The sequence below is a fragment of the Macrobrachium nipponense genome, chromosome 2 (assembly GCF_015104395.2).
Source record: "Macrobrachium nipponense isolate FS-2020 chromosome 2, ASM1510439v2, whole genome shotgun sequence".
NCBI lineage: Eukaryota > Metazoa > Arthropoda > Malacostraca > Decapoda > Palaemonidae > Macrobrachium > Macrobrachium nipponense.
This window is the reverse complement of record NC_087201.1, coordinates 77339725-77364712: the sequence shown is the minus strand read 5'-3', so window position 1 is coordinate 77364712 and position 24988 is coordinate 77339725. Positions and strand designations below refer to the sequence as shown.

At 36.4% G+C, this 24988-nt stretch overlaps 1 long non-coding RNA gene across 2 annotated transcripts; it reads left to right on the top strand.

Moving 5' to 3' along the window:
* Window positions 1-21740: 21740 nt before the first annotated feature.
* LOC135220680 (uncharacterized) lies at window positions 21741-23873 on the top strand. Of its 2 annotated transcripts, none has more exons than XR_010315758.1 (3): window positions 21741-21898; window positions 22686-22852; window positions 23385-23873. It is a non-coding gene; the product is annotated as an uncharacterized LOC135220680 (long non-coding RNA). The 2 variants fall into 2 exon arrangements; XR_010315759.1 differs by lacking the exon at window positions 21741-21898 and adding an exon at window positions 22068-22086.
* The last annotated feature ends 1115 nt before the right edge of the window (window positions 23874-24988 follow it).

Below are 24988 nucleotides of genomic sequence, written 5' to 3'. Positions count from 1 at the left end.
AACACGAAACGCGGACTGCCACGAATCAAATGAAATAAAAAATATTGCCAAAAAAATGGACAAACCATTTATATCAAATTACCTGCAACTCAATAAAAAAAAAAAGACTTGTTCCTAATCTATGGCTGAATCTACCGTAATAACAACCTGTACGAAGATCCAACAGGATTGCAGCCAGAAGGATTGATAGGGGAGAGGGTATCACCTAGTTGTTGTTAACTACCCTCTTTCTTCACCTGGCCCATTAACGAGCTAACGACCGTTGTCATCGATCTTCAACGTCTCTTGTTTTTTAAATTTACCTCTGTACTTGTCGTAACTTAATGTTCATTTGGACTGAAGATGAACCCAGGGAAGGGTTCGAAAGCTTTCTGTAAAGTCTTCAAAATTATACACAGACTTTTTACACTGTATTATTGTGGACCCTTTAGAAATTTATTGTTATTGTTGATGTTTCAGTTCTTAATCTGCTCATTTTCGTATCCGTGGCCTGAGGTTAACCGTTCTTGGTAAAACTTTCAGTTAAGGTCAATATTATTAAGTGCGTGGATCCGTAAAAGATCTGCTAAATTCAAAAGTAATCTTTGGAGAGCGCTTAATTTCGGATCACGAATGCATATGGCATTTGTTTTCCTCCCATTTTCAGCTTAATCCCTAATCGGGGTCACTGTATTTGATGAACCATTCAGGATTGTGCGGGGGGAGGGGGGGCCCGGTGTCGAACGAACCCCACCGCCCCCCACCCCCCAAAAAATTCTGGAAGTCCATATTTTCTGTGACTATCCTTTCCATTGAACTGTACTTACAAAATGATAAATAGTTATTGTTTTTTGTTAAGTCAAAGTATATAGCATAAGAACAAATAAAGTAATATACATGTTATTAACATAAATGAATCAATCAATAAAACTGAAGAAATATTCTTCAACTTCAGTGCAACCTTTCAACATTATAAGTAAAATTCTGTTAACCAAAGTCAGTACTTTGAATAACATCTAATCGGGTAGAAGGGCATAGACCGCATACCCAATTTTTCTTCTTAATATAACTAAAATAACATTTTCAAGTATTTCATCTTGTATATACCTATATATATGCAAAGACATTTATAGAAGAAAAGGTCCAGTTTGGGGAAAAACTACCGCGCCCCCGCCCCCCTTCCCCATAAAAAACTCTGGGTACGGGCCTGCCATTTCCAGGAGGTTCTATACTTATTGAACGCCAAATGCGGAAGCTCATTCTACCTCAAAACCTTGATCTTGCTCTTGCTCTTGGTCGACTTTGCAATTTCCCTTTTATTTTGTTGTGACTATCGACACGAACCGAACGTGTCCTGAACACACGTGCCAGGTCACCTATAAAAGAGCATAAGGTTACGCTCAGTTTGTTTAAAGGTGGGTACACACGTGAGAGGCGAACCTTGTATGTGTAACCGAGTTATGCATATACGGTTACAAGGTGTCAAAATGTTGAGGACGAACCGTAACCACGTTAAACACGTAACTTCATTACCATCCACTGCGATCATCAGTCAGTCTCTGTCCGGGTTGTTTACCGACGATGGCCACCATGCAAGTAGCAGCTGCCCCGTATATTTATACATGCATGCTGCCCCGTATATTTATACATATTATTTAACGAAGATGAAGTGAAATGAAAGAAGATGGTGGCAATCAAGGTATATACTATAAGAATGGGTACAATACAGGGGTTGGGAATTACTTGCTGACATGAGATTCCAAGAAGTTTCTGGCCACAGTAAAGTCTTTTCTTCGTAATAACTAATAAATTGAAGGACCTCTTCCCCACTTCAATCAGCCATGGTAGATATATACGTACTGACCAAAATAAGACTCTACTATGGCCGGCCTTGTTCATAGTCTGTCAATAAGTTCAGCAACCTCTGTTGATACGCGCGTAATACTGGTCCCGTCCACACATTGCGTAACGTTCAAAGAGACCTCCCTTTGATTCGGGGCCCGCCCAAAAACCGACAATTGCCGGGACGGAGGGCGAACGGAGCCTCGAACCTCGCGGGTTCGGTGTTCGGGTTCGAGGAACCGTCCACAGTCCACACTTGCGTTTTGTTACAAGAATCGGTTACAGTACAAGGTTTTTTCGCACGTGTGTACCCACCTTAAGACCCTTCCAAACTATTTTGCATTGCAGCATAGATGACGTCATGTATGAGCTAATTTCATATGATTAACGACTGTAATGTTAATTGCATCTGAAAGTGTGGAATTTCGTCACCATCCCGTCGTGAAATGTAGGCATTTGGGGAATGCTGCGAGACAATATTGATGTGTCCATACGTGGCACTATTTTATGTGTACCGGACTACGCGTTTCCTGCCGTATTAAAGTAGTCATCCCTTTTGCGATATAACCTTGTGTTGGAACTGAATTACTCGGGTAAGGATTATACATTTCACAAGTTAGGCTACCTGGGAGGGGCCCGGCTTAGTCAAAACTTCAGGTAGTCAAAATCTGAAGGCGAGTTATCGAGCGGGCTGCCGGGAGGATGGCTGTCCTCAGTGACGTCACATGGCTTGGTTGGGAACCAGCATTTATATGACTTACTGGCGTCTCTTGAGTTCTTAACTTTGTATTTTTATTCTTTTAATGTTATAATTATTTCTTCATAAACTTACATATAATATAAAAACTGAACTTTGGAAACGGAAGCCAAAAGGGAAGGCACAAAACTTTAATTATATTTCATTTATGACTTCCTTATTATTTCTTTAATTCTAACAAATGTTTATCAAAGTTTACTGGACTATTTTTCTCATTTTCATTACCTTTATTTTGCAATGATTGTTTCCCTTTTGAGTTGAATACTTTAGCTCTAAAATAAAATCGCCATCTAGCAAAAATAACTAATTATTTCTGTCTTGAAAAAATATGTGCACTGTTTTTACATGACGTAATCCCGCTTCTTCACACACCTTTTCCCGCCTTTGTTGGTAGGCAAAGTGCCACGTATTCGATATCTTACAGCAAGAACGAGATGGTTCTCGTGTCGTTTTTGTGTTTTATTCCCTAGTCATTCTGGCTCCCATGTGCGTTATGCTAAATTAATTTCTATATACTAAAAAAAATGTCTTTTTTTATATATAAATCAAAACAAAACCCTAACGTAATTGACTAGTAATCCATTAAATCTCTTCGGGCCTGGGCGGGTTCCAATCGTAGCTTGTTCAGTTCCACGAGGAAGGGACTTGCGAGTGGCTTCGGTGACTATGACTAAAGTCCAGCAGTGAGTAATCGTTCCAGATTTTTGCCATCATTGGTCCTAGTATACCGTATGATCATTGTCTGCGGTTGAGCAATAGTGTATTGCCATTGTGTTGTGTATCAGTGATTGTGCCTCTTTCTAAATTTATTGAGATTTTTTTCAAGATTTTCGTGGTCACGTGGCCACTCAAGTTTCTATGTAAAGTCGGGTAGTCCGTCCCAATTGTTTGTGAGTCACACTGTAGATAAGTTAATACGCATTTAATTTTTATTTTTGTAATAAAATAATCAAAATTCAGCGTGTTTCCATAGAGCTGTCCTTGTATACTGGCTGGAACTTTTTCCTTCAGGTGGGACTATCCTCCTCATAACATCGAGGTTGAACTAGTGCTTTCGCGAGAATGTCCTCCTGAAGGACCGGAACATCAAAATTTTTATCCTTGAAAATACGGAAAAAACTGGATGTTCATTTAAATGACTCCCGGCTTCAGCTTTTCTCTATGGAAATGTAAAGTTTTGAATACCTCTTCCATATATCGCAGATCTTTTTGAAATTGTACAGAAGATCTATATCATATTTTTGTCTACATATGAGATCCAATCCTTACTTCTTCCATATACTTATATCAGTTGAACCTAAAGATGAATGCTTAATCCTAAACTTATGCGCTGTGAATCCTCCCAAATAACTCTTAGACATTTTGTATCATAGAATCTGTTTCTCCCTTCATCAAATTTCCCATGACTTCCTCATTCTTAATCTCATCGACTGCAGTTGGTATGAGGCGTTTCATAAGATATGCTGAAACTATATATATATATAGATAATATATATACATATATATATATATATATATATATATATATATATATACACGTGTATTTTTATCATTGTTTTTACATTCATTTCTTGCATAAAAATTGCAAAAAGGACTCTTCATATGAATGAAAAATAAATAAGAGTAAATTTCCCCTCTCTGTATATATATATATATATATATATATATATATATATATATATATATATATATATATATATATATATCATGTTCATCTTCCCAACACCCCGATAGAAGTATTTCATTAATATGCAAAAAAATCTGTTTGTCTGTCTCTCTCTTATACCAAACAAATAACTGGCTATTTCATGCACGTGAAAACAATTCTAATGAAAGTTTGCCATCTCTCCCCTACGTGTTGACTAGCATTTTCTCTTTGCAGTTATTCTCAACAAATATAGGTTAAGGCCTAATTCCAACTTAGTCAATCTTAACCAGCGAACATGATTTATTTACATTAGGAATCGAATGAAGATATTACTGTATATTCTCTTTAATTGCTAGAATCATCATATTAACATATGGTTCATTCAGTTATGCAAAACGCTCTCCTCTCTCTCTCCCTCCCCGCCCCTCTTTCGAAAATAACTGCCCGACAAATAATAGACCATTTCATGCACGTGAAAACAATTTCAGTAAAATGTTCTCTCTCTCTCTCTCTCTCTCTCTCTCTCTCTCTCTCTCTCTCTCTCTCTCTCTCTCTCTCTCTCTCTCGTGTTGATTATAGCGAAGATCAGCTAGCTTTGCAGCTAAGCCCTGCCACTGATTACATCACAACCATTCCTTGAAGCTGACTGGTTGGAAATAGTTTGGAAAAGTTGGTTAATCTGTGGTTCTTTTCACCTTCATTTATTTTGCAATGGTTGTTTTACCGAGCTCAAATACCTTGTGCTGTTTATCGAAATGAAGCATGATATTATCCTCTGAAATAAGACATAATACACATCTCCCTAGAAAAAAAAATAAAATAAAAGGAAAATATGAATGAAGTCTGAAGTGTTCCGCTATGCTGCAATGTTTTTCGTAAATGAGGTTCACCTGAATACGGATGTGACACGGGGAATGTCTGCGTTTTATTGGTGCACTTGAATTACTGGACAATGGTAATTATCGTCCGATACTGTCAAGCGTGTTCACCATTCTAAATCTAAACACAACGTAGACTTACTCTGAGCTATGCAGACTGGTATGTCATATTGATTTCAGGAAATTTTACTAAATTTTAAGTCTTAAAATCAATTTACTTGGAATCGTTTACACATTCGGAGGGATGACTGAACTTTACAAAACCAGAATATACCTTTGTTTATCAAAAAGTTATACGGTATGATAGGTTTTACAAGTCATATCGTATATAAATTGCTGAGAATTTTCTTAAGGACATAATCTCCTTTCGAAACAACAGGATCTTGAAAAATGACGTAGACCTATAATGTCTTATGTTTTTTGTCGGTTTACGCAGCTTATAACGTTTGGATATTAGGTCTATCTTATATTCAGCCGTTTTATTGTGGTTCTTCTTGTGGTTATTCTTGTTTTTGTTGTTGCTGTTATGGTGCGTAGTGACTACGGAAATTTTCATATTAATGCTACAGCAGCCTTATATTTACTCATCACAGTAATATAATTTGTTATCCCTTTAGTAAATATATTTTCAATATAGTTCATTGAGAACAGTTTGATAATTGTGTACAGTAACGGTGAGGCAGCCCCAAGATTGATCTGTGTGTCATCGGCTTAGTGCCCAGAAGTTTTATTTATATTCTCTGTGGTATAAGTGGCGTTACCATAGAGGGTATATACCTGGAGTTGCGATCTCTATACCAGTACTACGTAGTTCGGTGATCTTCCACCAGGGTGGCGCTGCAAAGACTTGCGGGCATTATTAAATGTCTGGTAACCAGCAAATTGAATAGGGGATCTGTGCGATTTTGATTTTTTTTTTTTTATCGTTAACGTTTAATGAGTATAAGTGTTGGCGAATTTTTAGGGTTTAGTGAATGTTTATGAGTATAAAATTCTTTAGTGATTGTTTAGTTTAGGGTTTAGTGAATGTTGAGTGTGTAGGTATTCAGTGGATGTTTTGTGAGTCTAGGGTTTTAGGTTTTAGTGAATGTTTAGTATGTAAGTATTTAGTAAATGTTATTGTGTAAGTATTCAGTGAATGTTTAGGGTATTAGGTCAGAGTGTCGAAAGACAGAGTGTCGAAGGACAAAGTGTCGAACAGACAGTGTGTCGAAATGACAAAGTCGAAGATAGAGAGTGAGAGAATAAAGTACCAAATTGTCTAATGACTGAAATTAGTTGTTATCAATTCTAAAGAGAGAGAGAGAGAGAATTAAAGTACCAAAATGTCTAACGACTGAAATTACTTGTTATCAACCTTTAGCTATATAACATTGTTTACACTGATATATCCTTTACATATATACAGTATGCATTCTGTTAGAGCTTCACTCACCAGTTAACTTCCTTCGAGATTCAAACGTTTCAATTCAAATTTCCATTCTACCAAACCCTCCATAATGGAAATAATCAAAACTCAAATAGGTGGAAAGAAACTGCTACACGATAAAGTGATTAATGAACGAATTTATTGGAAATGTGAAAAAAGACATTATTGTAACGGCAGAGCAATAACGCACGGTGAAACAATTTGCAAAGCTACAGAGCATTCACATCAGCAAGACAGTGCGCATATTGATGCTTTGAAAGTTATAGATAAAATTAATGCTCAACATTATGAAGAAATTTCATCGTCTATAATAAATCAGTGCACAAACGATGTTCAGGTTTCTATAGTTGGAAAGCTTCCAAGAAAGGAATCTCTAGCTCGGACAATAAGGAGAGTTCGCAATTCAACTTTTAGCGGTGAAAACTTGATAACTAATTTGCCAATTGTATACTTTATTCTGTCTCTTTCTCTCTAGAATCAATATGTAAAGGATATATCAATGTAAACATTTGATAACTAATTTCAGTCCGTAGTCAATTGGATACTTTTATCTCTCTCTCTCTCTCTCTCTCTTCGGCTTTATCATTTGACACTGGCAGTTCGACACTTTGTCTGTTCGACAGTTTGTCAGTTCGACACTTTGTCAGTTCGCCACTTTGTCCATTCGACACTTTGTCCATTAGACACATTGTCCTTCGACACTGTCTTTCGACATTCTGTCCGCACACGAATGTTTAGTGAGTCTTTAGGGTTTTAGTGAATATCTTGTGAATGTTTAGTGTGTAAGTATGCGGTAAATGTTTAGTTAATGTCTTTTGAATGTTAGTGTTTATTGAATGTTTAACAGTGAATGTTAGTGTTTAGTGAATGTTTAGTATAATTTTCAGGTAATGTTTAGTGAGTCCAGGGTTTTAGTGAATGTTTTGTGAATGCTTAGTATGTAAGTGTTTAGTGAATGTTTAGCGAGTGTTTAGTGAATGTTAGTTTAGTAAATATTTAGTGCAAGTATTCAGTGAATGTTTAGTGATTGCTTAGGGTCTAGTGAATGTTTGTGTTTGTTGAATGTTTAGTAAGTATTCAGTGAATGCTTAGCAGTGTTTAGTGAATGTCTTGTGAATATTAGTTTTTAGTGAATGTTTAGTGTGAAAGTGTTTATTGAGTGTTTAATGAATGATGAGTGGATGTTTATTCCCTGTTTAGTGTTTAATGAGTGTTTAGAGGTTTAAAAAGAATTTAGGGTTTAGCTAGTATTTAGTGTTTAAGGAATGTTTAGGGTTTAGTGAGTGTTTAGTGTATAGTGAGTGCTTAGTGAATGTTTAGTGTATAGTAAGTGCTTAGTGAATGATTAGTAATTGTTTAGTGTTTAATAAATGTTCAGGATTAAATGAGTGTTTGTGGTATAGTGAGTATTTATTTAGTGCTTGGTGTTTTATGAGTTTTAGTGTATACCGAGTGCCTAGTGAGTGTTGAGTTTCACCGAGTGTTTAGTGCTATTCAGTGTGAGTGTAAGTTACATGTGAGTGTTTAGTGAGTATGAGTGTATAGCAAGTATGTGTTTAGTGCGTATAGTAAGTGTGTTTAGTGGGTGTAAGTACATTGTGAATGTTAGTGTTTAGTGATTGTACATTACTTTTTAGTTAGGGCTTAGTGAATGTATGCTAAGAAAGTCCTGTAATTTACAGGAACCATTTATGCTAGACACTGCTTAGATCCTGTTAAATTGGGTCCCGTAATAATATTAATAATACCAGCAACAATAATAGCAATAATAATAATAATAAGGTACTAATGATAGTAAAAATAGATCAAAATAATAATAGCATTAAAGTATTGTATAATGAGCTGGACCGAGACCTTTCAATATGGCCGCTCGAAGTCACACAATCGATAGGGAGGTCGCCACTCCAGTGATTGACGCTCTATGGGCGTTACAATTTCTATGGCCATCTAGGCATGTATGTGTATGTGCTCTTGTTTATACGTGTACATTCCACTTCATGTATATAAATTATATATCGTGCATTTGAAACTATTATATTAATTAAAAGCTACTCTATTTCCAATAGATACGGCTAGACAACTATTTGTCAGCGTCTCAAAATACAAGAAACTTATGTTTAGGCCTATGCCCTGACATTGCTTCAAAATATAAGAAGTTGACGTGTAGGCCTATGTCTGTGTTGCCTCAAAATATAAGAAATTAACGAGTAGGCCTATGGCCTGTCATTGCTTTAAAATATAAGAATTTAATGTGTAGGCCTATGCTCAGTCATTGCCTCAAAATTTAAATTGACGAGAAGGCCTAATGTCCTGTCATTGCCTCAAAATATAAGAATTTGACGTGTAAGCTTATACCCTATAATTGCCTCCAAAAATAAGAATTTGTTGTGTAGTCCTAAGCCCTGCCATTGCCTTAGAATATAAGAAATTGTCGAGTAGGCCTATGTCCTTTCATTGCCTCAAAATATAAGAAAATGGCGTGAAGACTTATGCCCTGTCATTGCCTAAAAAAAATAAAATAAAAAAATTTACATGTATGCCTGATCTCTCATTGATATTGACATTTGACATGCAGGATTGCGATGAATTAACACCGTAACATCGGAACTTGTTGCATAACCCTATGCCTCATTTAAATTAATGAGGCCTATGTAGGATCGCTTATGCAGGCCAACACCAATTTAAAAGAAAAAGAAAAAAAGCAATATGCTTGTGTATTTAGACTGGGCATTAAAAAAAAGATACCCAGACAAAATTATCCAAGATCTCCCTAATGATATACAACTTTATGTATCTTTTACCGAAGATAACAATTGCATACTTCACAACTCCGAGAACTCAAATCTGTGGTGTCCTGATTCATGCACGAAACTTAGCATCACCAAACGGTCAAATCCGTACTTATAATTTTGAATGTTAATTAGTGTGACGCCATTCCCCCTTCGACAGCAGTGGGCGGGCCTTAGCTGCAAACTAGGACCTAGGTGGACTCCACTATAGTATATCCCCTTTGCAGTCATTCTTAACTACACATAGGTCTAGGCATAATTTTAAGCTTACACTGTTAAACAGTCAATTATGGTTTATATGCATGGGGAATCGAACAGAAGATATATTTATGCCCTTTAATTGACAGAAGGATTCATATAAGCCAATAGTTAATATATTTATCCACAATTTTAATTCAACTGGTAGACTAAACCAAACCAGAGCAAAGATGTTAAATACCTGAATTAACAGTGGCACTATCATGCAGAGGTAAGCGTTGGTTCGGTATAGATCCTTCTTCAATTTTCTTGCATGTGCAGGGAAGTAGTTAAGCAATTCATGCCTGAGGTTTCTTGCATAATCGCTTTGTTGGAAATGAACCGATGACACTTGCGTGTTTGGTGTTTATGTGGTCACTTCTGCTGATGTTCATCCACTTCCTTCATGTTTCGGGATCTTTAGGAAAACGATGTAAGCTAACCTTTTCACTTCCAACATTGTCCATTTCTGCGTTACAGCTTCCTTAAATTCAATTCCAAAAACCTCAAGAATTGTCACAAATTCGTGAGAAAACTCCCCCCTAACTTCTTGTTATGGTTGCCCTTTACACCAGATGTGAGCACTGTGGGTGACGTCATGCACGATACAGATGAAAAATCGCCCTCGGCATAGATCACTCACCTTATCTTCTCACATCTTGGTGTCTTTGTCTTAGCAAACAGCGTCGGTTACGCTCGCAGGCGAGGCGAGGCTTTTTCTTTGTGATATTGAGGGAAGTAGAAACTCGTGATATCATTGAGTTAAGTAGAAGAGTTTCAACTGCCACCTAGGGGTATTTTGAATTGCACACGGGAACTGTCTAATATATTCGTCGGGTTGTAGTACCTACTATGTACTTGAAATGACAGAAAAAAAGAGGTAGACGAATAAAATCGTAGTACATCTTGTAATACTTTAATTTGTCTTTCCCATACTTCGAGAACGTGTGCGTTTCCTTTTCTAATGTTTTTATTTTCTGCGAACGAAAACTGTTGAGATGGCTGAGTCTATCTGTCTGCGCGTTTTCTGTCCGTGCCCTCAGATCTGAAAACTACTGAGGCTAGAGGGCTGCAGCACTATTGATATGTTGATCACCCACCCATCAATCGTCAAACAACAAATCGCAGACCTGTAGCCTCAGTACTTTGTATTTTATTGAAAGTTAAAGTTATCCATGATCGTGCTTCTGGCAACGCAATAACACAGGCCACCACGGCCTTCGGATAGTTATATGGGCTGTGGCTCATACAGCATTATACAGAGACCACTAAAAGATAAATGTGTGCTCGGTGGCCGTGATTATAGGCTGCACAGAAATCTAGATGGTGCCGAAGAAACTTCGGCATTTTTTACTTGTTTTCTTTTGTGAAAGCCATCATCAAATTCAACACAGAATTTTTCACACTGCAGTGAGTAGTCAAAACGTGTTCCCATCCCTCTTTTTAATTATTGTCATTTAGCCATAATTATGATGTTTAAAAAAGTGTTTAAAATGACGTATTTTTTAAGAAAAATACATTAAGTCAAATTTACAGATAGGTTATGGCATTTACATAATTGGCAGTTACACAATTGGCATTTTTATAAATGTTCATCATATAACATTTACTTTTATTTAATAGCAATGTTCTTAATCCTATAACCAAATACAACAGTTTGTCATTAACATTTAAAATGTTTTTTAATATACATCGTAGGAAATAAGTTGTTTATTTTTAATTTATAATTCTCTAGTAGCATTTTTTTTTTCGATAATTCCATTTTTGTTTTAGAATGCTAAATAAAACGTTATCTCTTATCTCTTGTCTTTTCCCATTCCATACTGTTAATAGATAATCAATATGGTCTTTATTAGTATTACAACTGAAATCAAACAGAATAACATGAAGAAAATTCTGGTTTCTTAAGTTACATAATGTAATCTAGGCTGTTTTTAAAAACTTTAAAACCTGTTGAATCTGATCACAAAACCAGAAAATAGGAAACACATCCTCACTACAGCCACAATGTGCACATGCATCCGTGTCTCTTATATTTAGGGCTTTCAATTTAGCGTTAGAGGATAGAACACCATGTAAATATTTAAATAAAAATTCACTTTCATCCGGGAAGATAAACGGAGTGTCTAACACTTTCTAGATTCTTTCCCAATTATGTAATGGAAATTCTTGTTCAATTGTAGGCTTAACATTAGGCGCAAATTCCTTATACAATACTTGATTAGATAATACTGGAAGATTTAACAGCTTATGTATACGCCTTAAGAAATCTATGAATGAAGAGTAAAAGCGCGGCGTGGTTAATGCAGTATTGTTAACAACTCCACAGTTAATTAAGAAGGATACTCTTATGCAGCAAAAATATCGAGTTAAACCAATGTCAGTGTTATATATATTGAGAGCAGTTTTACAAAAGATTATGTAAGCTTTTCGATAAACATCAATTATCCCTATTTACCATTTCACATATACTGGTATAATATTGCATTCATTTGACTAATATGTAACTTACTAGGTAGAAGTGTGTGAGCTACATACCACACCTTGGATAACACTACTAAACAATTCACAATTATGGCTTTTTGAAATAAGTTTTTTTTGCACTTTTTCAACGATATGTAACTAATTTTCTTCACACACTTTTGCATAGTTATTCTGATGGAATAGACCTAAGATCCTTATTTGTTTTACTGACCGAATCCATGAAATTGGCCAATTAGTTCTGTCAGACCAAAAGCCAAGACCCATCATAACATTTTTCTTTTTGTTAAGCAAGGCTCCAATTGCATTTTCGAATTTATTTCGCAATTTCGATACATTTTGTTAAAGCCTTTTCTGATGTGGTAAATATATTTGAGTCATCTGCAAGACCTATTATTTTAATTATCACCTTCTTAGGAAGATCAAGAGCCTGCACCTCACTGTCTGACTGAATGGCTTTATAAAAAGCTTCTTGAAAAATACAGAATGGAAGAACCATGGCCAAAGGGCATCCCTGTCTAACAGATCTTTGGACTTCAAATTCACGGGATAAAGTACCGTTAATACTAATAACTGCTCTATATTGTTTAAAGAGTGTCTCGATTGATTTTAATGAATTCCAATGGAAAACCTCATTTCTGCATAGCCTTCAACAGAAAATCGATATTCAATTCTATCAAAGGCCTTAGACCAATCTAGACTGAGCAAGGCTGCCTTTGATTTCTCATTATTGTCATAATGAATCATATCTCTTGTAATATTGTTACAATAAACAATTGACTTACCAGAGCCAACACAGAATTGAAGTTTGGAGACCACCTTATCAATCACTAAGTGAAGCCTATTCTTTAATATCTTCGTAAATATTTTGTAATCAGTATTTAATAAAGTAATAGGTCGCCATTCCTCTAATTGTGACAGATCTCCTGATTTTGGGATTAATTTAATCACACCTAAGTTTTTAAATGACTTATTAGTATTAAAAGGAGGAGGGATTTCCTATAAAACGGCTCCGTAAAGTTCGTCGGCTTTTCCTTATTCATTCCTATCCAGTAGTGTTGAAACATTAGTGATTGTTCATATTGCAGGTTCTTATGAAAATAAATATGAAATCCTTCCAAAACTAGGAAGAGTTGGCCATATAATTACATTTAACAAGTGTAAAGAACACGTAAACCGTAGGATATTAAACCATGAATTACCGGGAAAAAAATGTTTTTTACCACTATATCCTAGAAGAAAGGGAGAGTTGATATATATAGATATAGATATATATACATATATTTATATATAGATATATATATATATATATAGAGAGAGAGAGAGAGAGAGAGAGAGAGAGAGAGAGAGAGAGAGATGAACTAGCTATGTGTTTGGCCCAAAAACTGCAGGAGCAAGAATGTTTCAAGTACTACCCCTCTACGGGAAACTGATCTCCAGTGAGAATTTGCCAATTCAGCGACCGCGTCCGTGAATAGTGAGAGATGATGACTAAAGGATCTGTTGTCATATAAACTATAAGAACAATATGAAATCAATCAATATATGGATAATTAAATAAACCATGAAAATTTTCATATACTTTCCGACTCAACATGGTTTTCACATTGCCCTTCCACTATGATCTCCGACTAAATACAGGAATTCAAAGCTTTCGGCAATAGAAATCAGAAGCTCTCGTCACAGGCTGCTACATCTTGACCGAAAGTAGACTGAATATTGGATCGGATCGGCTCGGCTCTCTCTCCTCTCATCTCTAACCCTCTGGTTACTATTCATAACAAATGAGCAACATATACCGGTACCTACATGTTTTCACAAGAGAAGTTCAATTTGTAACAGTAAACAGTCTAGCAATAAACATCACAATATAGAAAATGCTTCAGTATTGTTACATGATCGCGTCAGGTCATTTAGACTTGTTCAGATTTACAGGATACTAGACTTTATCTTATCTGTTGAACAGGCCTAAACGTAGCATGTTGACTGGGTGGGCGACTACCCACCTACTACAAAAATAAATAGCCCACCGACTAAATAAATTTCGTGACTAAATTACTACTTGAAAATGACAGAATTTGTAAAACTATTTGTTGCTCTTGCCATATAATCACACACACACACACACACACACACACATATATATATATATAATATATATATATATATATATATATATATATATTATATATATATATATATATATATACTGAAGTTGAAGGCGGTTGCTTGAAACCAGATAAGCATCATCGGAGGGCGGAGAGATACCAAAATCCTTTAAAGTTATTTATTTTGCTGACGTTTCAGGACCATGTGTCCCATTTTCGAAGATAGAATATTAAAAGAATAACAGAATTAAAAAGCGACATTAAAACATGATAAAAAGTTATTTCTTAACAAAATGCAAATAGGGACAAGAGAAGGAAACAATGATTGCCAAGTAGTGCTGAAGGCAAAAGCTGAGTGACTGTCAGGGTCCATTTTGGTGCTGACGGAAACTCAAGAGAGGTACAGAGGAGTTGACGTGGACTGAGTATTTAGTTGGGAAACCAGTTGTTTAATAAAAAGAGATTCGAGTATTGCCAATTGGTGATCGTTTGGAGCTTTGGCATAAATAAGTGTTATATCAAATAACATTTTCATTATGTATGAACAATTAATGATATATTATACATAAGTGTACATATTATGTATGATATTTAATATGCGATAAAAGAAAACAAGATCACGCATGAATCTTGCTTTGTCTGGAATTCTACTTTCTTTCGTATCGCTGCGACTACTATCACGGACCGATCGTGTTATTAAATAATCCATATAAGTTCACTAACAACGGTGATTCGGACTAGGGATTGAAATGAGCAGAGGTTGAAGACTAGGTACTTGTTACTTCATTCTGCTTTACCTGCATTGCTTTTGAAGACGACATTGTGTCTAGGAGATACTGAAAAAGTACATTATATTGCTTTGTATATATATATATATATTATATATATATATACTATATATATATCTATATATATAGAGAGAGAGAGAGAGAGAGAGAGAGAGAGATGAGAGAGAGAGAGAATATATGTATATATATCATATATATATATATATATATATATAGATGAAGAGGAGAGAGACGAGAGAGAGAGAGAGAGAGAGAGAGAGAGAGAGAGAGAGATCTATGAAGTGGCTGTTTGGCTCAAAAACTCTAAGAGCAAGAATGTTTCGTCTACCCCTCCAATGAAATTTGCCAATTCAGCGACCGCGTTTTTGAATAGTGAAAGATGACTGAAGGATCTCTTTGTCGCTTCAATATAAGACAATGTAAAATTAATCAGTATATACGTAGATAATTAATAAAATATGAAAATTTCCATACACTTTCCAACTCAACATGATTTTCACATTATCTTTCCACAGTGATCGATCCGCCAAAGACAGGAATCCATCTACACTTGACAACACCGCTTTCGGCAGCAGAAATCAGCTTTTGTCAGTCTGTCACATCTTGACCAAAGATAAAGGGAATGAACACTGATTGGATCGGCTCGGCTCTCGCTGACGCGCTCTCTCTCTCTCTCCTCTAAGCTAACCTTTCTGTTACCATTCATAACAAATGAGCAACATACCATTGTCACCTACTTGTTTCACTAGAGACTTCAATTTTTTACAGTAAACTGTCTAGCAATAATATCACAATATAGACAGAAAATGCTTTAGTGCTGTGCTACATGATTGCTTCAAGTCATTTAGACATGTTCAAAGTTACAGGATGTTAGACTTTATTTTACCTGTCCAACAGGACTAAACGTAGCATGTCGACTGGGTGGGCAACTATAAGGTAAATTACCCACCTACGAAATCAATTTCCCGTAAGGTCTATAGGTGACTTAAATGTAATTAAAACACTACTTGAAAATGACAGAATTTGTAAAACTATTTAAACTATTTGTTGTAGCTAAATTGTTATTAGAATATATTATATGTATATATATACACACATATATATATATCTATAATATATATATAATAACATTTTCATCATGTATGAACATAGGTGTACTATATACACGTATGATATTTTATATACGATGACTAAGTTAAAACAAAAAAAACATGAAAGCGTTAACATAAGATCACATATGAAACTTGCTTTGTCTCGACTTCCTCAATTTTTCGTATCGCTGTGACCACATAGCTTACAGTCAATGTAGTATGCTAATCCAAACTATTCTAAAATAAAAACATAGATACCGTTATTTACAATAAAATCGCGTGGGAATAAACAGCAGAAATATAATCGCCAGCGGATGTTGTAGTATTTCGTCTCCTTCTTGTCATGAAATCATGAAAGGTACGTGTTCAGGAAAGAAATGGTACGTGGCACCTCGAGTCGCTGCTGGCCGTCTCCAGGTCCAGGGCCCGGCGCGGGCGCCACGTGACATTTCCTCACTATCTCCAAGCACGGTCTCAGACAACTGTCAGTTATGCAATATGTTCGACTTTATTAATGTAGTGGTTGGAATTCTGGAATATGAGTTACACATACGAAAAAATTCGCCTAACATTTGGCAACACTCCGCGAGTTTCACAGCGAAATTCCAATTTTTAAGTATTTTTATTTCACTATATTTCTATATGTACATATTGATACTTCGTAAATTGACTATCAGGTAACTGAACACCACCGCAGATGAAGTGCCTCCGAGTCCGACCCCAACGACTTCCTGTCGAACGTTACCTCTGCTTTGTAGGAATAAAAAAAATAAAATTAAATAAAATAATATAAAAGTTATTCTTTTATTCCTATGTAGGTTTCCGTAGGCAATTGTAAACTTATCAAGACGTAAATCATGATTTCTTCAGAGGAGGCTAAACCGTGGAAGCTAAGCAAAAAAAAAAAACAAAAAAAAAAAAAAAAACGAAAAATATTTATTTCCTGCTAATTCTTACACCTCCACCTCGCCAATACAACCCTGCCAAAATTTTTTTTTTTGTATTATATCCTTTTTTATCTTATTAGAGAAAATATACAATATCTTACAATTTTAACAGAATTATATTCAGAATTTTATCCGATGAGATGTTATCATACTTTTTGTAACAATACATAGCCAGCTTAGATTCTACACATCTTTTTTTTAAGTCTATTATATACTTGAATTTACTATGTATATATATATGTACATATTATCTGCATTCCTTCTACCTACCTGGCCTGACTCATGCATCCCAGAGTTTATTTATTTATTAGTTTTTCAGAAATATGCATTTACAGATCTTTACAATTTGTAATATTGTATATACATTATAATATATTTACAATGTAAAGACGTCTTCTTTGCCCATTAATTACGATCATGTAACGCACCTATCAACGCAGCAAGTGTGGCTGATATAAAAAACAAATATATTTGGTAAATCCATGGAGTTCTATGTCTGCATCTATGTGCGAATGGTGAAGCCAAGGTATAACAAACACTACTTTCAATCTCTTACGAAAATCTGAATTTCGAATTGCTACGTCTGGTATTCCTTGACAACTGAGCACTTGGCCTTCGCTAAAATTTCATTCAGAAACGGATTAATGTTTATTCACTGATCCGTTCATTTCCAAACAATTGCTTAAATTAAAAATTAATCCGTACTCTTAACATCATTGCAAAATCATTGAAATATATCGGATCACCTTTGCATAAACCATTAGAAAAAATAAAGTAGACATGTTAGTATTCATTTAATCGATGAAACTAATCGATTACCCGTGAAATATGAGTTTTTGCTCTAGTATCAAGTGCGTGGATTATACAAACGACAACACACACACACACACACACACACACACACACACATATATATATATATATATATATATATATATATATATATATATATATATATATATACATTTATGTATAAAATTAAACATAGTCGCATACCCTGTCAGTACGTGTGTGTGTAGTCTGCACATTTCATGCCGAGACTGCCGAGTTGTCAGTGTAGGACGTGTGGGGATTTGGCTCACTGGTTATGAACACGTAGATGGTATGATGCCATATAGTTATAAACTTTAGCTTATCATTTTTTGTGTCAATATTTCTGTTCTTTTATATATTTCTTTTTCAGATATATCAGAATTATTGCATTAGTTAAGCCCATTCATGAACAATGATAATCTTAGATAAATGGTTGTCGAGTTGGAACATATTTGAAGAGGGGAAAAAATAGAATATCGGTGTTTTATGAAGCAAAAATTGCTAGGAAAAATCCATTATAACATTTTCCGTGTCTTTTGGGAAATTCTAAGCGTTCGCTCGTGAAAAGTTGTCAACGAAAACTGGACATATAGGAAAATTATTATTCTTTTCATTGATACCTTATCAAGAATCCCAGAAAGTGTGATGCAGAAAATATTGTACTATTTAAAAACGTTCACAGTAAGTTGGGTCGACTCCCAAATGTTTGCCTGGAGTAGCAGCAGCCATTGTCACGGTTGAGACAGAGTGCGTTTGGCAACGCTGTTCCGTCCTCCTACAACCTCTTTAGACCAAGTACGTTCCACTCGTGGGGCTTTTCTCATCTTTCTTCTGATTAGGGTGTCCGTATTTATTTTTTTTAAGCCTAGTTCCCTCATATATTTAAACATTCAGTAACATAGTCTGCATTTCTTGAGAATTGTTTCAAATGGAAAATACTTGAGCCCTATAAATAATAAAAGCCTCTCCACATGTGATAACACATGCCCGAAGTCAGCATGCAATGAACAAACAATAGTTTGGGGTGAAAAAATTTCGTTCCGACTTCCTCTGGCTATTTTTGTCATAATCATTTCATTACATATATCTTGAATAAAATGCACAGCCAAATAAGTATGTATTTTTTATCTTTTATTAGAGAAAATTACAAGATTTTACAATTTTAATAGTTTTACAAGCAGAATTTTATCAAAGTTGACTTAACTTTACCAAAAATTAACAATTAATTTTATCCTATCGTTCGAGTTGACATTTAAATATTTTTAGCTTGTACATTTTACAAATTATCTGTGTATTTCAGTGTTAATATTTTATCAGTATATATCTACATTTTGTTATCCTTGATTGTATAAACCGTCTATACCATCGTTTTCATATTTTATCCCTGCTTTCTAGGCTAATCAATAAAATCCCAGCAACTTAGCCACAAGTCAAAATGACAACAGTGTTCCTCTTGTTCTCTTTTGAGTGTGCTTCAAAATCCAGTATTAAAATTTTCAGTAAAATTTTTATCTTGATGTTACACAATTCGTTTAATAAATCTCAAAACCAATTAATCAAGCTCTGTTTACACTTACACTGGCTTTTTGGACATTTCATATTGTTTATTATTTCATATTTTCATCATATACAGTCTATCTTTTGTGGCCAAAGCCAAAATTTCACGAACATATTTGTTCAAAATTTCTCTATCATAACTGTTGATCAATTTACTGCCATTATGTTACCTAATAGTTTTCCATTTAAATCAAGTGTATTTCTCTTCAGTTGTCTCTCGATTTGAAAAAAAAAAAAAAAAAAAAAACGTTCTTCGAGCTCACACCTGGGTGGTTTTCCATTTATATCACCTTCGGTAAGGTTGTTATTGTGTCATCATAGTAGTGGGAGGATACAGTTATATCTGTCATACTTTGTTCAACCTCCAAAAGATACGATGTCCCCATCTTACAGTAATATACAAGAAGTTCCTAATCAATTCTGCCTGGATTGCTTTGTTATTCGTGAGAGTCGTTCCATTTTCTGGTTGTACTTTTACAATATCAGTTTTGACATCCACCATAGCGCTTATTATTATTACTGGTATGAATCTCTATTGTCGCCTTAGGAGGGACTTCATCAGGTTCAGGTATAATATAATTATTGGTAATGTATGGAAATGATTGAGAATGCCTAAGTTTCCATACGTTAAAAGTAAGAATATTTATCAGTATTTGATACCAATCCATAAGCCTATTGTAATTGAGAGATACCCGTTGCATAACTGGGGTAACATATGGAGTAACCTAATATGCAAATTCGTTGACTCCTACCAAAGAAGTATTATGTATAGATTTTTGTATTAATCTTTGGCAACTAAGGAAAGACTGAAGATATTGAATATTGCTGATAATAATTTTTGCAATCATGAAAAATTGAAATCATCTGCATGTTGTTTATTTTTGTAAATGTTAAAAAAATTTGGAAGTGGTTCCAAATTTGATTGGAGAGGTATGTGATATAAAAGATCAGTATCCAATAAAAGAATTGATGTTGGATTTCGATTATAAAGAAAAGGAGAAGAAAACTACATTAAGTATACTTATAATTGGGTATTTAAATTGTTTGTGGTATAGCAGAGCAGAGATGTTACCAAGTCAAATAATTTCAATATTAAAATGTAAAATAAAGTACACAAAATGGGTATTATCAAATGCATATGAACTTGAAAAACATTTCACAAGTATGTCAATAATATTTGAGTTCATGTAATTAATGTACTTAGTATGTTATATTGTTGATATAATTATGAAAAGTTTGTATATAATTAATTGAGATTTGTAATGAAATTTTAATAATAAAAAAATAAGGTTCAGGTATCCATGTTTTTCCTGATGAATATTTTTTTTCATGAAAAAAATTTTTATTTTTTTTGTTCATTGTCACCTAACCACCATTCTAGCACCGAACAATCATTTTGACATGTCTCATTTTCAAACTTCCCCCCAGTTGCCTTATCGTATTAGACAAATTGTTGGAATTTAACTTTCCCTATCTGTGACTCGTATCTTTGCCTAAACTGAGTTTTCAGTACATTATGATTTGACCAAGCAACTGCGATGCTTTCTGTTTTATGCCTTGAAATCTAAATGTCTTAACATAACTACGGTCCAATCGAAACCATAGTTCTTTTCACAATAGGTGTACTCTGGTTATTTTTTTTTTTTTTAATAATCTTTCAATCTTAACACTATCAAAATTAGAACAGTCGCTTTAGCTTGTTATATATACAGTTCCAGGTGTCTCCTAACACCAGATATTACAGGCTGTTTCTTCTATCTATTCGATGATGCACATATTACACATTCAAATTCTGACATGCACAATAAACATTTTTCATCATCTCCTTCCATTCAACAGCAATGATTTTACTACGTCTTGTAGAACTATAGTTGAGAGCGTTGGGGAGGTGGAGGTAGAAGGATAAGCAAGAATTGTGCCTTGTGAGAGGCTAGTTTATTGAAGATGCACCTCTGCCCCCTTTTCTGGGCGTTGGGGTGGTGTAGAGGCGGAAGTGTTGGCAGGAATTGTGCCTCGTGTGAGGCTAGTTTATTAGAGACACACCCCAGGCCCCAGGTTCCATCCCTGAGAGGGTTAGCAACAGTAGATACGTATACGTACTGTACATGACGCCTTTGTCTCAGTCACCCTCACCCAAGGAGTGCTGCCAAATATTATGAGAATTTTTCTGTATGGGTAGCACATATTCAGAAATCTTACGATTTTTCGCTCAAAAAACGTGGGATGGTACCTTAAAAGATCAAGATAAACACACTTAACTTGATGAACACCGCTCCAGTTCCAACTACTACATAGATAATGTCGAATATATTGCATAAATGACAACTGCCTGAGACAGTGCATGGTGTTCCTTGGTGTGGTGGCCCGTGGCAGCTCTGGCCGTGGAGCGGCTAGGGGGCGGGGCCTGGCCCTGTAAACAGTGTTAACTACTTCGGAGTGCTTCCCTTACTCCATTCGCAGTCACGCTGAAGTGCAGTAAGCAGCTCTAGCTCCATACACCATACCCCTCGAAGTACTCTCCAGCCGGCGTCTTGTTTACGTATAATTTAGACTGGTAAGGGTATGAGGTTCCCTATATTAACTCAATTGTCACGAACGCTCATTAATATTGTCGTGAATTGTTCTGTTTTAGGAAACGACATTGATCAAAGCAGTCTTTGAGACCTTTCCAATCTTTCGCCATATTTTTCTCGGCTGAGGAGCATGGTACTCGTCGCCATATTGTCGATGCGAAAGATCATGGTACTACATCCATTACTCGTGGGGGTTCATGTGGTAGTTAGTTCGTTATTGTTAGGAATGTTTTCATTAGCAGCTTGTTTTCCCAAGGGACACCAGATCTAGAATTTCATTTTACAGCACTCCAAAGAAGTTTAGAGCGTTGCATCACTTCCAACCATTATTTTGTAAAACTAGAACAAGATTGTCATACCACCGCCATAGCACAAGACTGCTAGGATGTTTCATAATGAACGCCATATAACAAGCGACGAGTACCGTCTTAAATTGCCATTATCTAACCTTTAGTACTCTGTGTCTAATGATTCTGACTAGTTTTGTTTGGAAACTTGTAACCTTGGTAACGTACACCTGCCTGGGGTTTCAGTAGTAGGCTAGTTGTAGTATTAGTAGCAGCAGCAACACCACCTTTGAAAATCTATCCTTATTCAAGATTATTCGTCTCCGTAAGCTACCTATTGAAAATCTGTCCTTATGATCGCTCACATAATGGTATTTAAGACTATTCGTCTTCGTAAGCTACCTATTTGCCGGATCTCAATCGTGTAAATTACATCTGTTCAAAACCAACTCCGAATAACCATAATATTTCCTTTTTACAGAGGATACTACACACGAAACGCTGAATACCCCGCCATGAGTTATTACTCGAATAAAGAAATTTTTTACCACTATACCTCGAAGGAAGGGAAAGATGCTATTCTGGATTCCGGTGTCATCCGACCAAGCAGACGTCGTGGTTACGGAAATGATGCCATGTATGGAGATGGTAAGCAGATACATTTCAAGTGTTTTGTATGAGTTGGTTACTAATGGGTGGTTGCAACATCCTTGTGACTCCCTATCCCACTTGAGATTCTTGCATTTTGTCCTCTGCTTCTTGGTATTCAATTTTGTTAATTTTCTTATGGGGTACCGTTGGCCTTGAATACCCAAGTGCTCTCTCTCTCCCTCTCTCTCTCTCCCTCTCCCTCTCCCTCTCCCTCCCTACTCTCCCTCCCTCTCCCTCTCCCCCTCTCCCTCCCCTCCTCTCCCTCCCCTCTCCCTCTCTCTATACCCCCTATATATATTTTTAGCACTTTTTACCAAAGTTGTGTATCTAGAACGTAGAATATGAAAAATTTCAGATGTTAACAAGCATAAATGATCTAATTGGATGAATTTAATACCAGAACCCATAAATTGTTTTAATTTTATGTATGAAGATTTCATTTTCAAGAGTGGCCGCAAAACACGAAAATTCCAGATCTGGTAGCACGTCAGTCGATTTTAAGTGTGCTAATTTAGCTATTCATTCTCAGGTGTTTACGGCACGAGGATGGATCCCGAGAACTTCTCCAAGATGCAGCTGGCGAGGAACAATTACGACTCGCACACTGGAGTTTGGAGGCCTCTCTTGAAAGGGGGAAAAGTAGACTTTACCTTCAAGCTCTACCTTCCAAAGGGTAGAGTGGAAGAAGTCGAGGACACCGACCGCAGTATCTTACTCCATCACGGAAACATTTATCTTGATAATGTTCGGTATGAAGTTATTCCCGTACCATCGGGTAACCGAACTTATTATTCACGAAGAGGTCGTTGTTGATTAACTGGTACGAGCAAGCGTAAGGTATGGGATATGGAGTTCATTGCCTTAGCAAATAGTTTCTATTTTTTTTTTTTTCTGAAATTTTTTCTGAACGTCGTCAAAATTAATATTTGAATACAGAATGGAAGAAATAAAGATTCTATTTTGTTTGCATCTGTAAGACCTTTAAGTCGTTCAATACAAAGTAGTATTTTGTAAAATAGTTTTGTTCCGACTAAGTACAAACCGTCGGTTGTCTAACAAAAGGATATCCGCGGGAACGCGCCGCCGCTACCGCATACAAAGAGTTCAAACTTGAATCGCTGTACCTGGGTCTGGGGTAACTGCGCGGGGTGAGCCCGGGCCAGCTTGGGTAGGTCATTGTGATACCATTCTTTTCGCGGTAGCCGTCGTGTCAACACCTACTCCTTCCGCCTTGACCCGACTTGAGATAAACAACGCATGACCGCCGACTGTAGTCTTTCTTTATCGTGATATATCTTTGACATCCTGTGCTTGAGTGCTTCCCCAGTGCCCTTTTCCTATCCTTTTATTTATCCTTTAGTATTACCTAGCATCCTAACTTCCCTGTAAGTATGGAAGGCGGATCTATGGTGGGTTTTTCGGGGAGGATTTGTGTGTGTGTTTCCGATGGCATGCGTTGCGGTACATCTTTGCCTTCGCCAACCTCGGATCCTCATCTGTGGTGTATTGCTTGTAGGGGTTTTGAATGTTCCCCTGATGCATCGTGTTCAACCTCTGTGCGCAGTGGAATAATGATCAGTGGAGGCTCTATTATGAGGCGCATGAGAGTGTTTTCAGTGACGCTAATGTTGATGCCGATAAGCCTAGGCCTAGGCCGACTACTGTGGGGCCTAAGGACGTGTGTGAGGGGGATAGTGCCCAATTGGAGAACACTAGGCCTAGTAATCCTTCCTCCTTATTAACGGGGGACCTAGTTAGTGAGCCTAGTGTCCTTCCCAAGAAACTTAGGCTAAAGAAACCTTCGTCGTCGGGGGGCTAGGAAAGCAGGTAAGAGGAAAGAAGCTACCCTAGGGGCTGGGATCCATGTTCCTGCCTCGAAGCGTAACAAGAAGGGGTCTGCAACCGAGAGCTTGTTCCCGCCTAGCCTAAAGGCCGAACTATCTAGGTATGACCATAGCAGTACCGAGACACAGCCGGGTGCCAAGGTAACCCCCTGTTCCTCTCGGGCACAATCAGTCCAGCCCCAGGAGGGATCCGGTGACGGACCTGATGGCTCACCCTCCCCTCCTGGGGACAGTGCTAAGGGAGCCCGGAACGGGACCCAACTCGCAGGAGCCGGAGGCCCCCTCCCCT